At 32.0% G+C, this 18,341-nt stretch overlaps 1 long non-coding RNA gene across 2 annotated transcripts; it reads left to right on the forward strand.

Moving 5' to 3' along the window:
* Window positions 1–14,949: 14,949 nt before the first annotated feature.
* On the forward strand, window positions 14,950–17,559 carry LOC122280710. 2 transcript variants are annotated; one of them, XR_006230011.1, is made up of 4 exons: window positions 14,950–15,085; window positions 15,199–16,156; window positions 16,470–17,107; window positions 17,321–17,559. It is a non-coding gene; the product is annotated as an uncharacterized LOC122280710 (long non-coding RNA). The 2 variants fall into 2 exon arrangements; XR_006230010.1 differs by having other exon boundaries at window positions 15,199–16,126; window positions 17,321–17,557.
* Window positions 17,560–18,341: the final 782 nt, after the last annotated feature.

Genomic DNA, 18,341 nt, shown 5'->3' on the forward strand with positions numbered 1-18,341 from the left:
CATTTTTGGTTCCGTAGCTTTTGGTGCAGAGTTTGAGGATGAAGAGGAGGAGGCTGAGCCCGAGGAGGCGGCTCCGCCGGGTTGCTGATGCTATGCTTTATATTTGGTTTAAAACTGTATTTGTGTTTTTGTAATACTTTATTTATGTATGTTTTAAACAGCTTGTATTACGTTAAGAAAAATTCTGGTACTTAGTTATGATTTTCGTTATCTGCTGCGTGTTTCTTTGTGCACATATGTTGTCTTGCACACACTTGGCACCCGTCAATAGGATGGTGACCCGGGTTGTCACCATTCGGACGTCTCGATTTCCCCGTGTTCGGGCGTGGGGATTTGGGGGCGTCACATTTGGACAAAGTGACTATCAAGAATAAGCACTCGTTACCAAGAATAGATGATATGTTAGTCAATTGCAAGGAGTTAAAGTTTTCTCTAAGATTGATCTACCATCAAGATATCACCAGCTCAGAATCAAAGATCAGGACGTGTCTAAGATAGCTTTACAAACTCACTATGGACATTTCAAGTTCCTAGTTATGCCTTTCAATTTAACTAATGCTCCAGCAACATTTATGGACTTGATGAATTTGATTTGCCGGCAATATCTAGACAGTTTCGTGGTAGTTTTCATATATGATATATTGATTTGCTCGGGAAATGATGAATAGCATAAGAAACATTTGCAGATAGTGTTAGAGACTTTATAGGAACATCAACTTTATGGCAAGCTGAGTAAGTGTGAGTTTTGGCTCCAAGAAGTGAGATTTTTGGGACATGTCATCTCTAGTGTAGGAGTAGCAGTGGATCGTGCTAAAATAAAAGCAATAACAGAATGGCAAAGTTTGACGAACGCCCACGAGATGCATAGTTTTCTTGGATTGGTAGGATATTATAAATGATTTGTGGAAGGGTTTTCCAAACTTTCTAGTCCTCTAACAATGCTCACTAGGAAGAACACTAAGTATGTATGGACTGAGAAATGTGAAAAGAGTTTATAGAAGTTGAAGAATAGATTAACTTCAGCACCTATATTAGCATTACCTAAACCTCATAAACCATATGTGGTTTCTCGTGATGCATCCAAGATGGGTTTAGGATGTGTTCTAATGCAAGAGGAAAGAGTCGTCACTTATGCTTCGCGGCAACTCATGGATCATGAATAGAACTACCCTACCCATGATTTTGAGTTGGCGGCTATAGTTTTGCTTTGAAGATCTAGAGGCACTACTTGTATGTTGAACAATGTGAGGTGTACACGGATCACAGAAGCCTCAAGTATTTGTTTAGTCAAAAAAACCTAAACATGAGGCAGAGAAGATGGATCGAGACCATTAGTGATTACCAGTGTGAGATTAAGTATCACCCTAGTAAGGCTAACGTTGTGGTAGATGCACTTAGTCACAAAGCACAGACTGATATGACCTCTCTTTTGGATGCCATGAGAAATTTGTTGATTGGATACCCTCATCGAGTTTCTAACTAGGCACTGATGCAAGAGATTGTACCGATAACTAAGAAAGAAAGTCTGGACGGGTAGCATAAGGATGATAAGTTAGAAGGGCTAAGACAGAAAATTTTGAAGTTAGAAGAACCTCTACATTTTTCAATTAAGGAAGACGAGATACTACTCTATAAGGATAGAAAAGTAATTCCTAATGCCATGGAATTAAAGGAGAAGATTTTGAAGAAAGCACATTGCACTCCTTATACAGCTCAACCTGGTAGTACCAAGACATACCAGGATTTGAAAGGTCACTATTGGTGGGAAGGTCTTAAGAAAGACGTGGTAGATTTTGTGTCAAAATGCTCTATCTGTCAACTAGTAAAAGCTGAACACCAAAGACCAGCAAGAGAATTACAACTGTTTCCTATTTCAAAATAGAAATGGGAGGATGTATCAATGAATTTTGTAATTGGGTTGCCAAGGACCTCATCAGATAAGAATTCAATATGGGTCATAGTGGATAGATTTAAGAGAGTACGTTTTCTATCTATGGCCAATACTGATTCTATGGATAAGCTTTTTCAAATCTATGTTAAAGAAATAGTTCGGTTGCATGGAGTTCCAAGAACTATAGTGTCAAACCGAGATACCTGTTTTACTTCACATTTTTGGCAAAGTTTGCAAAAGATGATGGGTAACCAGTTAGAATTCAACAACATATATCATCCTCAAACTGACAGTCAAATTGAGCGTACAATTCAAACATTGGAAGATATGTTGTGAGCATATGTTTTGGAGCTCAATGGTGATTGGGAAAGTCACCGTTAGTAGAGTTTGCTTATAATAATAGCTTTCCAAACCACAATACAGATGGCCCTATATGAATCCTTGTATGAAAGAAAGCGTAGGTCCACATTGTATTGGAATGAAGTGGGAGAACGGAAAGTGCACGGACCAGGGTATTTGCACGAAGTTCAAAAGCAAGTGGCTCTAATCCAAGAAAGAATGCAAGTGACACAAAATTGACAAAAGAGTTATGCCGACAATCGATGAAGAAATTTGGAGTTTTCTGTAGGAGATTGGGTATATATTAAAATATCACTAATGAAGGGAGTTGTACGTTTCAGTAAGAAAGGGAAATTGAGTCGCTGATACGTAGGACCCTTTGAGATCGTGGAAAGAGTGGGTCCAGTAGCTTATCGATTGGATTTGCCTGCAACAATGCAAGGAATTCATGATGTGTTTCATGTTTTGACTTTGAAGAAGAGTTTTGGAGACAAGCAACCAATAATAATGGACACTGGCAGTTTCCAATTGCAACCTAATTTGTCTTACAAGGAACAACTTGTCCAAATTGTGGATTGTAAAGATAAAAAACTGAGAAATTAGAAGATAACACTATAAAGTTCTTTGGAATAACCCAGACTTTCAGGAAGCAACTTGGGAACGAATGGATTCTATGAGAAATAGATACCCTCATTTTTTGTATCTTAGAATCTGTAAACTCTTGATGAATGTATGAATTGTTTGATTTCTATTATGTGTGTGACTATTTTCTGGATTGAATATGTCTGTTTGATAATTGTAGTCTAAGTGTATTAACCCTGTATGCACCTACCAAACCCTTGAAGCAGGGAATGACACGACCTAGGAGGGCCCCATGAATGTCAGTGTTTTCAATGTCACAGTTAAGAAAGCAAAGGGAACGACATTGTAGAAAAGGCATCAGGAAAAGGAAGTAGATGATGGCAACTCAGTTAAGACAAATGTAGAAATTTGAGCAGCATCATACTCACATATTGGATGTAGACATTGATGACTTGCAAAATTTCGTATTGCAAATTTTACAAGATCGCTCGAGCGGAGGCTTTTGGCCGCTCGAGCGAATTCAGGCAGATTCAAACGCTCGATTGCCACTCGACAGTGAGCTCGAGCGGGTTGCAGGAAAACAAAGATCGCTCGAGCGGAGGCTTTTGGCTGCTTGAGTGAAATCAGGCAGAGTCGAACACTCGACGTGCGCTCGATAGGACGCTCAAGCAAAATTAGGCAGAGTCGAACGCTTGATGTGCGCTCGACACCCCGCTCGAGCGAACATCGTAATTTGACAGATCAAGGGTTTTTCGCCATCACACCATATAAAAGGAATTTTTCACTCTATGGTCGTGGCTGTTGACTAAAGAACACTTTTTGGGACAGAAAAACACAGTTAGAAGGATTCAATTCATCTGTTTTGGAGAGGGGATTCCATATATTGCACGAACGTTGGAATCATACACGGGCACAGACGGGAGAAAAGCATTGAAACATTTCCTTGAGTTTTTGAAGACGAGTTGCGGCTGCGAGGAATATTTTTCAGCGTTTATTTTCTTTCAATATTCTCAGAACAATTATGGTAAATTCGTTTATGTTGCATTTCATTTCTAGCATGAGCTAAATTTTATTTATTCTAGGAAAACGATATAACTTAGTTTCGAACTATACTTGATTGTCTATGCTAATTTAAGGCAATTCTCTCTTTGTTTTTCTGATTTATTCTGAGTTTATTACTTCTAATTAACTGGCCATTGATTAGATGATATTTAATCTTGTGATTTGCTATCGAAAGATGGAATCATAGGGTAGATCTTGAATATCTCAGCATAGGAAAGTATAGAGATCGAAGGTCTTATTGCTTTCTTGCTTTATTAATTTGCATATTCTTGTGTGAATTGATGAACAAGAATTATTTCCAATTGACTATCGAAAGAGGCTGTTGGATGAATTAGAGATTTGCTAATGAACAAAAAAGAATTAAATTAAATTAGCTAGATGAGAAAAGCATAGTGAAGAATTAGGTGAAATCGATTTCTTAGAAGTTTTCTTTCCCATTAGTTTGATCTTTGAACGTCAGTTTTATTTCCTTTGCGTATTTCTCTTTGAGTTGATCTTAGTTTAATTTGCAACTACAAAAATCTTAGTGATTCCTCTAGATAAAATCGAGATTAGTATAATTTTAGTCTTTGGCAAAAGTAAGGTACCAATCCCTGAGGACGATTCTCTTCTTATCACTTTATTATAAAACTACGATCCTGTGCACTTGTAGTTTTGCACCGACCAGACATATGTGGTAACCTTTATAATTGATGAGCGTTACCGCATGAGGAGCAACAACCTCAACTTAGCTAGAAATAAGTAGAAATGGAAAATCTGTGAAATTTCAATCCAAAAGTGGAATCAAGTCGAGCAACTGAAGGACGCTTGATTAGGTTTACGTCCTGTGAGACCTCAGATACATCCACAAATCACATTCATTTCGTGGAGAAGGCCAACCTATCAAGCGCTTATAAATATAATAAAAATATGCAAGAAATTAAAACAGAAGATGGTCAACCTATAGAAGATGCTGTTAATACTTTAATATTTATATTAACAAAACATTTTGTAAGAGATCATGTTCAATTTAAATAAAGAACTAGTGATTTATCAATCAATTCAAGATGTCCTCAATTATCCGATTTTATATGGTATAAGGATGTCTTTCTAACTAAAGTTATGATCAGATATGACTGTCAATAACCATACTGGAATGAACAATTCATAGCAAGACTTCCATATTACTTCGTCCAAAAGGTGCGAGAATTTTTAGTAAAACCAAATGGTACTATTGATTTTATTAATCTCACATATGAAGATATAATATCTGTGACACCCCGTTTTTACGTGTATTTTCACTGAAGGAATATTTTAATTTAATTAAAATAATAGTTCTTTTATTTTAAATTATCGAATTTTAAGTGGATTTTAAATTGCTGTTGAGTTTAAATTGCTGTTTAATTTACTTTAGCTTGTCTTTGGTTTTAAAATTAAGTAATTAGTTTTTATTAGTTATTTATTATATTTTAGCTTCACGTTGTGTTTAAAATATTTTCTTGGTTTTATTGCTTTCAAAGTTGTTTTCGTTGGATCAGTTTTTAGACTCCAGAGGTGAGGATTGGACCTCATTTCTTTTCCTCCATCTTTTCTTTTCTCTTTTTCCTTTCTCTTTCTTCTCTTTTCTTTCTTTTTTTTCTTTCTTTTTTCCTTCTCCCCGTGCTTTCCCTTTCTCCCCCGTACATTTTTCTTTCTCTCTCTCCTCTCCCTCACGTTGTCCGGCCAGCCGCCCAGACCTGCCACCGGCCACTGCCGTGCGTCACACCGCCCCTCCCACCTGACTCCCCTCCGGCCGGTGCACTTCCCCACAAAATCTTGGCCCCATCCGTGCCGCCATTTAGCCGGAAAACCACCTTCAAGCCGAGCGGCTTTTGCTCCGATTTGCCGCCGTCGCTCCACTTCCGGCCACCACCTCTTCACCACTTCATCACCGACTCCTTGCCGTCCTAACCCACCCATTTCCGGCCTCAATACGTCGCCGGAACAGTCCCCACAAGCTAGGTTTTCGATTTTGGTATTTTGGCCTACCTCCGTCGTTTTCGCCACCACCCACAGCCAAACTCCACTTCCCTTAACTTCATAAACATCCCTAGGCTTTTCCCTATCAATCTCGAGCTTTGTTTTGTCCCCGTTCGAAAGTGGGTAATTTATTACCCATGGCCACAGTGTAAATTACACTGTTATGTTGCTTTTCTTCCGCTGTTTGCAACGCCGCGAGCTTTCGAAAAATAGCATATAGCACTGTAAGTATTTTCCAAACTCTACTTTTAGATTCAAATGTATTTTTCTCTTACAATAAATATTTATCTGTTGGTTGGTTGATTCCGAACTGAGTCCGAGGAGTTCGGGGGTCGGATGGTTTGAGGACGGAGTGCTTGGTTCTGACTGTTTGTGGTTGCTTGGTTATTTGTGCCATGAGGCGTGGGTTGCATATTGCATACATGTGCATTTTAATTAAATTGAGAAAATCCCGTTTTATTGGCGTAAATAGATTTTGGGAGCGTGTGTCTCACTAGCCCAAGCCGGGATGGGTTATTATCCCGGTGAAGCTCCTCTGGTCATTCAGGAGCGTAATATATTGAGTGACGTCCCCTGAGTTGTCATTGGACAACGACGGGAGCGGGGGCTAGGGGATGCTTGGCTACGAATGCGCCGGGCGCTGAACTGGGCATCGCTTTACGCACCGACTCCGTGGCCCTTCGCTAGCGAGGGCTAGAGGATGCTTGGCTACGAACGCGCGGGGCGCGGAACTGGGCATCGCTCGTTTAGGTGTCACACGCGTGGTTGTTACCTGCAGTGTGGCACAGGAGCCAGGCTGTGCGGATGACCCCTAGGGGAGGTTATGATGCATATGGATTAATCGATTAATGGTTTGAGTTGGATATGGGCCAAATGTGACTTTTGGCGTGATATTTAGAAAGGATATGTTTTTTGGGCCAAATGGGATTTTTGGCGTGTGTGGAAAAATATGATTTTATGGGTTTTGAGTTTTGGCATCCTTTCATGCATTTTGTTTGAGTTTTATATGTTTTTATCTGGTGGTGTTTGGATTTTACTTACCTGCGGCACTATTTTTGGTTCCGTAGATTTTTGGTGCAGAGATTGAGAATGAGGAGGAGGCTGAGCCCGAGGATGCGGCTCCGCCGGAGTATTGAGTTGAAGTTAATATCTTGTTGTTGCTTTGAATAATATTTGTAATTCGTAATATTTTGAACAGTTTTGTATTATATTAAGAAAAATTCTGGTACTTAGTTATATGACTTTACTATCTACTGCATGTTTCTTCATGCACATTTGTTACTTTTACACATACTTGGTACTCATCGATAGGGTGGTGACCCGCGATGTCACCATCCGGACGTCTCGATTTCTACGTGTCCGAGCATGAGGATTTGGGGGCGTTACAATATCTGATATCAATAGATTAGTCTAATTATGTGTAATGACTTAAGATTAAAAAAAAGAAATGGTAAAAGAAAAGAAATTTGCTAAGAAAAAGTTAGGCACATTTTCTAAACAGTTCGGTTATTTCTCATTATTGGCTCTTTCTAAAAGATGAAAAAATAAAAAGACAATTTATAAGAACTATCTAAATACGAAACAAAAATATAAAAAAATCTTATAAAAAGAAAAAAGAAAAACAAATATATAATAAACCAGTAAAGGGTAAAACAAAGTTCAATAAAAAGAAAAAATAAATTGTTTGTTATAAATGTAGAAAAGTTAGACATTATTCATCAAATTGTAAGGTTAAAAAAGAAATTAACGAATTAGATATACCTAAAGTAGTAAAAGAAAAATTACTAAATATTTTTATACAATCAAGTGAGAAAGAGGAAAGCTCTTCAGAGAAAGAGAAAATTTATTAATTAAAAGAATCGGGTTTTTCGGAACAATCTTCTAGTAGTGAGTTAGAAAAAGATGAGATACATGTTTGTAATTGCCTAGATAAAAATAATTGTATTTATAACAAAAGTATTAATGTATTATCAACACATGAAAATATTATATTACAATTAATAGATAAAATTAGTAATCCACAAGAAAGAAAAAAATATTTGAAAAAATTAAAGGCTACTTTTGCTAATCCAATCATTTCTGTACCTACTTCAACTTCCTCATCATATAACATTTTAGAAATAGTAAATATATACAAAACAATAAAAAAACAAAATATTACTTTAAAAGACTTACAACAAGAAATTAATGAAATAAAGAAAGAAATTAGAGATTTGAAAGGTTCTAATATTAAACTAAAAATTTCTAATGAACAATTATTACAAGAAATCATACTATTAAAAATAGATAAAAAAATTATTGATACTCCTAAAAAAGAACAAGGAAAAAGCTCAACAATAATTACCAAAAAAGAATCAGATAATTTTATTAATATACTTAACAAAATAAATTTTCAAAAATGGTATATGGAAGTAACTATCTCTATTAATGAAGAATCTTTTTTTTCAGTAATCGCTTTATTAAATACATATGCAGATTTAAACTGCATACAAGAAGGTATAATACCTTCTAAGTATTTTGAAAAAATAAAAGACACATTATCTCAAACTAATGGAGCAAAATTAAACATAAATTATAAATTATCAAATGCACATATTTACAATAAAGGAATTTGCTTTAAAATAACATTTATTTTAGTAAAGAATATCAACACTAGAGTAATATTAGGAAGCACATTTATTCATCAAATTGTAAGGTTACAAAGGAAATTAATGAATTAGATATACCTGAAGTAGTAAAAGAAAAATTACTAAATATTTTTATACAATCAAGTGAGAAAGAGGAAAGCTCTTCAGAGAAAGAGAAAATTTATTAATTAAAAGAATCAGGTTTTTTCGAACAATCTTCTGGTAGTGAGTTAGAAAAAGATAAGATACATGTTTGTAATTGCCTAGATAAAAATAATTGTATTTATAACAAAAGTATTAATGTATTATCAACACATGAAAATATTATTTTATAATTAATAGATAAAATTAGTAATCCATAAGAAAGAAAAAAATATTTGAAAAAATTAAAGGCTACTTTTACTAATCCAATCATTTCTGTACCTACTTCAACTTCCTCATCATATAACATTTTAGAAATAGTAAATATATACAAAACAAAACAAAAAAAAAAACAAAATATTACTTTAAAAGACTTACAACAAAAAATTAATGAAATAAAGAAAAAAATTAGAGATTTGAAAGCTTCTAATATTAAACTAAAAATTTCTAATGAACAATTATTACAAGAAATCATACTATTAAAAATAGATAAAAAATTATTGATACTCCTAAAAAAGAACAATGAGAAAGCTCAACAATAATTACCAAAAAAGAATCAGATAATTTTATTAATATACTTAACAAAATAAATTTTCAAAAATAGTATATGGAAGTAACTATCTCTATTAATGAAGAATTTTCTTTTTCAGTAATCGCTTTATTAAATACATATGCAGATTTAAACTGCATACAAGAAGGTATAATACCTTCTAAGTATTTTGAAAAAATAAAAGACACATTATCTCAAACTAATGGAGCAAAATTAAATATAAATTATAAATTATCAAATGCACATATTTACAATAAAGGAATTTGCTTTAAAATAACATTTATTTTAGTAAAGAATATCAACACTAGAGTAATATTAGGAAACACATTTATTCATCAAATTGTAAGGTTAAAAAGGAAATTAACGAATTAGATAAACCTGAAGTAGTAAAAGAAAAATTACTAAATATTTTTATACAATCAAGTGAGAAAGAGGAAAGCTCTTCAGAGAAAGAGAAAATTTATTAATTAAAAGAATCAGGTTTTTCGGAACAATCTTCTGGTAGTGAGCTAGAAAAAGATGAGATACATGTTTGTAATTGCCTAGATAAAAATAATTGTATTTATAACAAAAGTATTAATGTATTATCAACACATGAAAATATTATATTACAATTAATAGATAAAATTAGAAATCCATAAGAAAGAAAAAAATATTTGAAAAAATTAAAGGCTACTTTTACTAATCCAATCATTTCTGTACCTACTTCAACTTCCTCATCATATAACGTTTTAGAAATAGTAAATATATACAAAACAAAACAAAAATAAAATAAAATAAAATATTACTTTAAAAGACTTACAACAAGAAATTAATGAAATAAAGAAAGAAATTAGAGATTTGAAAGGTTCTAATATTAAACTAAAAATTTCTAATGAACAATTATTACAAGAAATCATACTATTAAAAATAGATAAAAATTATTGATACTCCTAAAAAAGAACAAGGAGAAAGCTCAACAATAATTACCAAAAAAGAATCAGATAATTTTATTAATATACTTAACAAAATAAATTTTCAAAAATGGTATATGGAAGTAACTATCTCTATTAATGAAGAATTTTCTTTTTCAGCAATCGCTTTATTAGATACAGATGCAGATTTAAACTGCATACAAGAAGGAATAATACCTTCTAAGTATTTTGAAAAAATAAAAGAGACATTATCTCAAACTAATTGAGCAAAATTAAACATAAATTATAAATTATCAAATGCACATATTTACAATAAAGGAATTTGCTTTAAAATAACATTTATTTTAGTAAAGAATATCAACACTAGAGTAATATTAGGAAACACATTTCTTGCCTTACTTTAAGCTTTCTCTGTAATAGAAAAAGAAATTTCTACTAAAGTATTAGAAAAAGAAATTCACTTTAAATTTTTATTTCCTTCAATCTCAAAGGAAATTAATTCCTTAAAAAAAAGTTTCATTAACAAAAGAAATTAATTTTTTAACAAAAAATAAGATTAAAAGAAAAGAAAAACAAAAAAATTTCTTAAAACAAGAATTAAAATATAAAAGAATTGAATAAAAATTAAAAGATTCATTATTAATTCAAAAAATTAATAATTTCAAAAATATTATTGAAAAAGAAGTATGTTCCAATTTACCTAATGGCTTTTAGAAGAGAAAACAACATATAGTTGAATTGCCTGATGAAAAAGAATATTTAGAAAAGAATATTCCTACTAAAGCCAGACCAATCCAAATGAATAATAAATTATTAGAATTTTGTAAAAAAGATATTAATGATTTATTATCTAAATGACATATTAGAAAGAGCAAATCATTATGGAGTTATACTACTTTTTATGTACAAAAAAAAATGAGAATTAGAAAGAGGTGTTCCACGATTAATCATAAATTATAAGCCGTTAAATAAAGTTTTACAATGGATTAGGTACGCTCTTCCTAATAAAAAAAAGATTTATTATTTCAACTTTGTGATGCCACTATATTTTCAAAATTTGATATGAAAAGTAGATTTTGGCAAATCCAAATTGCTAAAAAAGATAAATATAAAACTGCATTTACAGTTCCATTTGGATGTTATGAATGAAATGTTATGCCTTTTGGATTAAAAATGCTCTTAGTGAACTTTAAAATATTATGAATGAAATATTTATGCATTTCACTCATTTTTCTATAGTTTATATAGATGATATATTAATATTCTCTTCATCTATTGAACAACATTGGAAGCATTTAAATACATTTGTTCAAATTATTAAATAAAATGAATTAGTAGTTTTATCATTTAAAGTTAAATTATTTCAAAACAAAATTTGATTCCATAGACATGACATTTATTAAGGAACTATTACACCAATAAGTAAGACTATAGAATTTGCTAATAAATTTGCTAATAAAATAAAAAATAAGCAACAACTACAAAAATTTCTAAAAAGTCTAAATTATGTTGCTAATTTCTATCCTAAGAATTCTTACAGGAAAATCATGTCTTCCTTGAAGTCTAGAGTAAAGTTTAAATCCTCTTATGCCAGACCACTTTCTTATTTTTATTCTTTACCTTGTCCTTCGCTACACCAAAATCATATACGGTACTAGAGACATTACCACAAAATATTAGGTCATCTTATAATCAATTTTCACCATTATCCTCTCCAAAATTACCAACATACTCAAAAATTGTTTCTTCTCTTCTACTCTTTCCCAAATTATCAATCATCTACCATTATCTCAGCCTTCTTCAACTTCCGTTATCCTCAAAACTTATTGGCACCCAGTGTTTCCTATTGAACCCGAATTACAATACCTATCTGATCCTAAAAAATTACTCGATACTTTTCTATTACCAAAGTGGTATTATGTTTCTCAAAACATTACGAAACCTTAGAATTTTTATGAATTTGTTTTAGTAGATCCAGATTCCATTATTATCTCTAAAATCTCATGTTCTCTCCAATCACAACCTTCTCCACATGCAGCTCTGATTATTGCATTTCACAAAATCACTATTAAACAAGTTCTTAACTTAGAACAGTCGGGAAAAAGCCCTTATCTGATGAGAAGATTTTTTCAACCATGTGATCATCCCTATTTTGATTATTATGATTATCAGCAGGCAATGATAAAAATATTTTTAAGACAGAATAAGAATTTGCATCATTCTTAGTTTCTTCATTTTGACAGATTGCAAGAAATTAAAACACTCTCATGATGGTTCCTAATATGTTGGGATTAATTTGGACCAGAATATCTCATTCTTCCTATTCCTCTCTAGGAAAGTCTTCAGGCTTTTACATTACAAAATGATTATCCACCTTCATTATCACACTGTTCACCACTTCTTCTTTTCTTCCTTAAAATCAAATTAAACTGGATTATGAAGTAAAAATATGTCATTAAATCCCATCATTCTCTCAAAAACATTATGTTCTTGGCTCACTAAGTTTCTGTAAAATAGTGAAAAAAGTACAATTATGATCATGTTGTAAAAATGTTTTCAAAAATTACTAAGACCCCTAAAGTTCTAGTTCAGAGAAGCAAATTCCAGGCCCAATTAGCATCAATTACCAATAAAAATGACTTGAAAGAATTAGCTGATGCAATATCATAAGTCTCGGACAGTGATGAAGAAGAAGACCATCAAGTCGGATTATCTTCAGCACAACAAGCAACATCATCACCATTACAACAGGCCTCTCATTCTCACAACAACTCGTCATATTATCTTTCGCAGATGATAGATTTTCAAGATCTGTTCGAACTCAAACGTGCAAATTATGACTCTCAAATTATGTAATTCCAAAAGATTATTGTCATTTTTATCTATTATCATAATACTTTTCAAGATTCTCATCAGAATGAGTCAGAAGCATTATCTTTTTTAGATTACTGTTCAAGATCCTCGTCAGAACATGAAAAACCAGTCGTTCAGCTGTCCATTTACTGTTTAGTTACCCACACCTATTTAATGTTTTACTGTGTAAGAGTTATTTGAGTTATTGTTTATGTCGGATGTATCATTGTAAATTACTATTTGTCACTGTTGTGGTATCTATAAATAGACTGATTGTAAGCATAGAAAGAGGGCATTCAGAACTTCTCATCTGAAGCCATCTTTCTCATCACTCTCAATCTCCAAAAGACTTTCTCTTGTAAACTCATTTTCATGTATCTTGCCTTTCAATCCTTTGAGAATTAATCTCCTTGTAAGTACTATATTTTTAATGAAGTTAATTTCATCATACGCTGTCTTTTATTTTTATTTATGCATCAAGGACGGTTGTACCACCTATCCTTATATTCTGCACTTCATGCATTTAATTATTGTTATATATTAATAATATATCTTGGTATACATAGTTGGTATCAAAGTCATTGGTTATTATATTAGTATATATAGTGATAATTAAATTATATTAATTATAGTGATAAATATACTATATAGCTATACATAATATTAATTATAGTGATTAGTATAACTATATAAATTATATAATATTATATTAGTATTAGTAGTAGACTATTAGTATAGGTCACTATAGCTATTGTTAAAGTATTTACAAAATCCAAAAACAAAGCTCATACCCCCAAACCCTAAAACAAAACTTATTTTCCCTACAACACCGCCCCAACCTCCCGTCCCAACCCAGAAATAATATTATTTCTAATGATTCTTGCAAATCGCTAGTAAAAAGCAGTTGTATCCCTACTTTGGCATCCAATGTGCATCGAATGGGAAATCGATGGAAAAGCTTAGTAGCAATGATTTTTAGCATGTTTTGGACAAATTCTTGGCATGTCTTATAAATATATATACTTACATATATATATATATATATATGGCTTATACTTTAAAAATATTTAATGAGTAATGCTACATACAGTCACTTTTGCGTACTCTCTGAGCACTTCACTGATGTGATTGGCTGCATAAATTTTTTTTAATAAGCAACCAATCATATCAGTAAAGTGTGCAAAACAGTATACAAAAATGACTGTACATGGAATTTTTATATGAAATATCATTAGATAGAACCGAACTATGAAAATAGTCTTGATCACCCTATGAAAGCATAAAGTCATTTTACGTATATAGTTGGCCAAACTGTTTTGAGATTTAAACGATTTAACCACAACCTATTTATTTTAATAAACTATGAAAAAAACGAATTGGCATTTTGGTAAAAAAAAAATGAAACATTTTCATAAAAATATAAACAATAGACTTCTACTCCTAATTCTTTTTGTATTAAAATTAATGATATATAGATTACACATTTCAGCCCTCTTTTGACCCTTAAAGGTCAAGAAATTGTGTTTTTTCCTCTCTAATGGATAAGATTAAGCTCACATGACATGCATCAAGTTTAATACACCGTATTTACATGTTTTTTTTATTGAAGAATTATTTAAATTATTATAATTAGTGATTTTTTTTATTTTAAATTAAATGTGATTTTTGTGGTATCATTTTATGATTTTTAAGTTGTGAAATTATTTTAATATGCTTTCTTGATATTAATTATTGTTTTACATTTAAATTATTCTTTAATTTAATTTATTTTATTATTGGACTTTAAATATTTTATTAATAATGTATTGTAGTGTTTTTATTTGACTTTTATTTAATTTTATTGTACCTTTTTCCTTTCTTAGATCCTTATTTTCGGGTTGGGCTTGGGCTTTGTTTAGTGGGTTTTTCTCTTGTTTTGGGCCAAATTCCCTTCATTTTCAGGCCCAGCCCGTTGCTTCAAGACCCAGCCCTTTAATTTCCTCATACGGCGTCGTTTTGGGCTGCTAGGACTTGTTTTCTTCTTTCCCTGCGCCGATGCCTTCATCTTCTTCCTCTGAAATGTTTTTCCTTGCCGCAGCTGTCTTCTTCTTCCTCCCTTGTGACGCCGTTTCTTCCACGATTTCTTGTGGTTAGCTTGCATTTTTTTTATCTTGCTTTTTTTTGTTTCCTTTTGATGTAAACCGAATCCCCTCTCTTCTCTTTTCTACATTTTATTTCATGGGTTTCTCTCCATTGTTGCAGGTTTGGCCGAAACTCCTTGTGCACCTCCTTCCTCTTCTTCTTTTCTTATGTATTCCTTGTTATTGTGGTGTAAAAACCCTTGCTTTTTCCCTTTGTTTTTCTCCTATATCGCGCCATATTTTGGATCCGAAATCATGCTCTATTTTGTTCCAAACGTGAAGCTTGAAGCTCGGTTTTTCCTCACTTTTTCTCTAGTATTTTCATGCTCTAGCTTGTTGGTTAAACCTTGAGATTTTCGGGTGTTTTTGGACTCAAACTGTGCCCTATTTTTTGGTCTAATTTGTGGGTTGCGTTTTTGGGTTCTTGGTGATTTGTGGTTCTTGCCGTGAGCTTTATTTTGAGTTTTCTTGGTATTTTTGGTACTACGTGGTCTACATCGTCAGCCATATACTTTCAGATTTTATTGCCATTAAAGCATTGTAAATAACTTTTCAAATACATTTTTGAAATTTAAATATATTTTACACTAACAATTTTTTATGATTTGTGGGTTTTGCCAGATGTTGAATCCAAGGAGTTTGGAGGTAGGTTGGATTGGAGGATGAAGTTATATGTGAGGTTGGATTGTGCTTGGTATTTTTATGTCTTGCTTGGGTTCATGTTATACATTGCATGTTTATAAGCATGAATGAAATTGAGTTTTCTTGTGTGAAAAGATTTTTGGCCGACCCTAAATCGAAATGTGGCATTATCTCAGTGGAGCTTCTTTGGTCACTCGGAAGCAAAATATACTGAGTGATGTCTTTTGGGTTATTGCTGGGCGACAACGAAATCGGACGAAATGGTAACGCTCTCATGCTAACTTTGTGGTCCCTCTTCTGGCAGGGGATAGAGGATGCTTACGAATGCGCTAGGCGCGGAACTGGGCATCGCTTGTTATAAAATTACACGTACAGTCATTACCCGTGGTGTGGCGAAGGGAGACAAGGTGTGTGGATGATCCCTATGGGATATCACGGTGAATACGGTTTAAAATTAGATAATTGGTTTTAATAATGGATTTATGTGAACTATTTTTTGAAAAAATTGTGAATTTTTATACTGGGTCATTTTCTGAAAAAATAACGGATGATATTTTTATAGACTTGATTTTTGGGCCAAAATGAGATTTTGGCATACGTTGAAAAATAATCATTTTTGAAAAAAATGATTTTTGGGTTCTATGCATATTTCATCATATGCACGTATTTTAGTGGTTGTATGAATGTATTTTTATCTCTTGGACTATTTAGTCTATTGCTTACTTACTGAACCGTTTCATGGTACCGTAGATTTTGGTTGCATGTAAATCTTGAGGATGCGGCTGCGGCTGCGGCGAAGAAGTGATCGGGGATCACTTTCTCGTGGGATGGAATTTATGTTCGTCTTTGGTTATTATATTTTAGTTTATTTATGTTTTTATTAGATAATTGTATTACTTTTAAAATGCTTATATTTATATAAATTTGTATTTAACAATTCTAGTGCTTAGTTGATCGTGTTACATGCGCACATATTTAGTACTTGTTGTTAGAGTGCGTGATCTATACTGTCATTATCCCGACATTTCGATTTTTATATTTTTGTACGTGGATGTTGATAGCATCACATCAAAATAGCTATATTTTAACTTAAAATACCAATTGCAAGATCCTCTTGCATTGGCTTAGCCTAAACATATATAAGCTATACTACTTTTAGCTATAATGTTCCAACAAATCTATTGGACAATGTAGTTCAACCAAAACATTGAAGTGTTTTTTTCACGCTCCCTTTGCCTTCATTAGGTACGTTACTCGTTGGCTTTGCTGATGATCTCTACCTCGCTGCAACTATCTCATAATCTCTTCTCTATCTCTAACATTGAACATTTCAATTAGGATACTGCAACATCTACCAAGAGATGTAGTCCAAATACTCATCGAAGAAGGTAAAAGTTTTTTTTTTTTTTTTTTCCATTTATTTTTTTTTATATATATATTTTTTTTTTGTTAAATCACAACATCATTATATAACATTTCTTTAATTATTAAGTAAAAAAATTAAAAAAAAAAATTATTTTGAAACACAATTTGGATCCTAAATTTCAAATTCGAATTTGAGACTCAGCATTTCTGTTTCAATAATATATACTTAAAAACAGGAGGGACGAGAGAGCTCTAGACTCTAGTGATGTTGTGCTGGCGCTCATGGACTTTCCCAACGTTCATTTTTTTCCAAGAACATAGTCAAGGCTATGAGATAGCGACCATGCATGTCGTGGATCATCTGTGCACATCATCACGTTCTTCATTATGATTTCCCACACAGTGGTGCGGGAATGGAAGCTTCGAATAATGAAAATGGAGAAGAATATATAGGCCGTATTTGAATATTGAGTTAAGTTAAATTTTTTATAAATAATAGTAATTTAAGTTAGTAGAGTGAGTTATGTAGCTCATTCAATATGAGTATAGATAGATTTAGATGTTAAGATAAATTTAGAGATATTTATAAAAAATTAAAAAAAACTGTGAGTCTCATGTATAAAGAGATATTGAATTAAAAAAAGATTGTCGGTCTTACGTTTAAAAAAGTTTTGAGTTAAAATGAGTTTAATAATTTGAGAGTTGGATATTTAAATATTAGACTCAACTTAAAATTAGATTGAACTGAATTAAATTGATCTCAATTGAGTTTAATAACCAAACCGAGCTAGTGACTACTAACTTTACAACTTGATCACCATTGGAAAATATTTTAATTTTTTCTCTTCCACGAAAATTCGTTTTATAATTTCACAGTGACAAATAATGCTGGCTGAAAATTATGAAAATGATAATAGAAAAATTAAATATTCATTGCAAATATATATAAATAAATAAATAAAACTAATTGATTATTATTATATATTTTTAGTGTTACTTTTACGTAATTTGAAACGACCGTTAAGAACTATTACCTCATTGAATATTATATCGTTATAATCTCTTAATTTATTTTTATTTTTTTAAAAAAAACTGATTATTATTGTAGGAAGTCCTATGAATGCTAACTCGACATAATCGTCCAGAATTGATGGTATGATGACATAGAGATTCTCTAAATAAAAAATTTGTGCTAAAAATCTACCACTCCGGCTATATAAAATAAAATAAAATAAAAATATGATAATATTACTATTA

The sequence above is a fragment of the Carya illinoinensis genome, chromosome 11, assembly GCF_018687715.1.
Source record: "Carya illinoinensis cultivar Pawnee chromosome 11, C.illinoinensisPawnee_v1, whole genome shotgun sequence".
Taxonomy (NCBI): domain Eukaryota; kingdom Viridiplantae; phylum Streptophyta; class Magnoliopsida; order Fagales; family Juglandaceae; genus Carya; species Carya illinoinensis.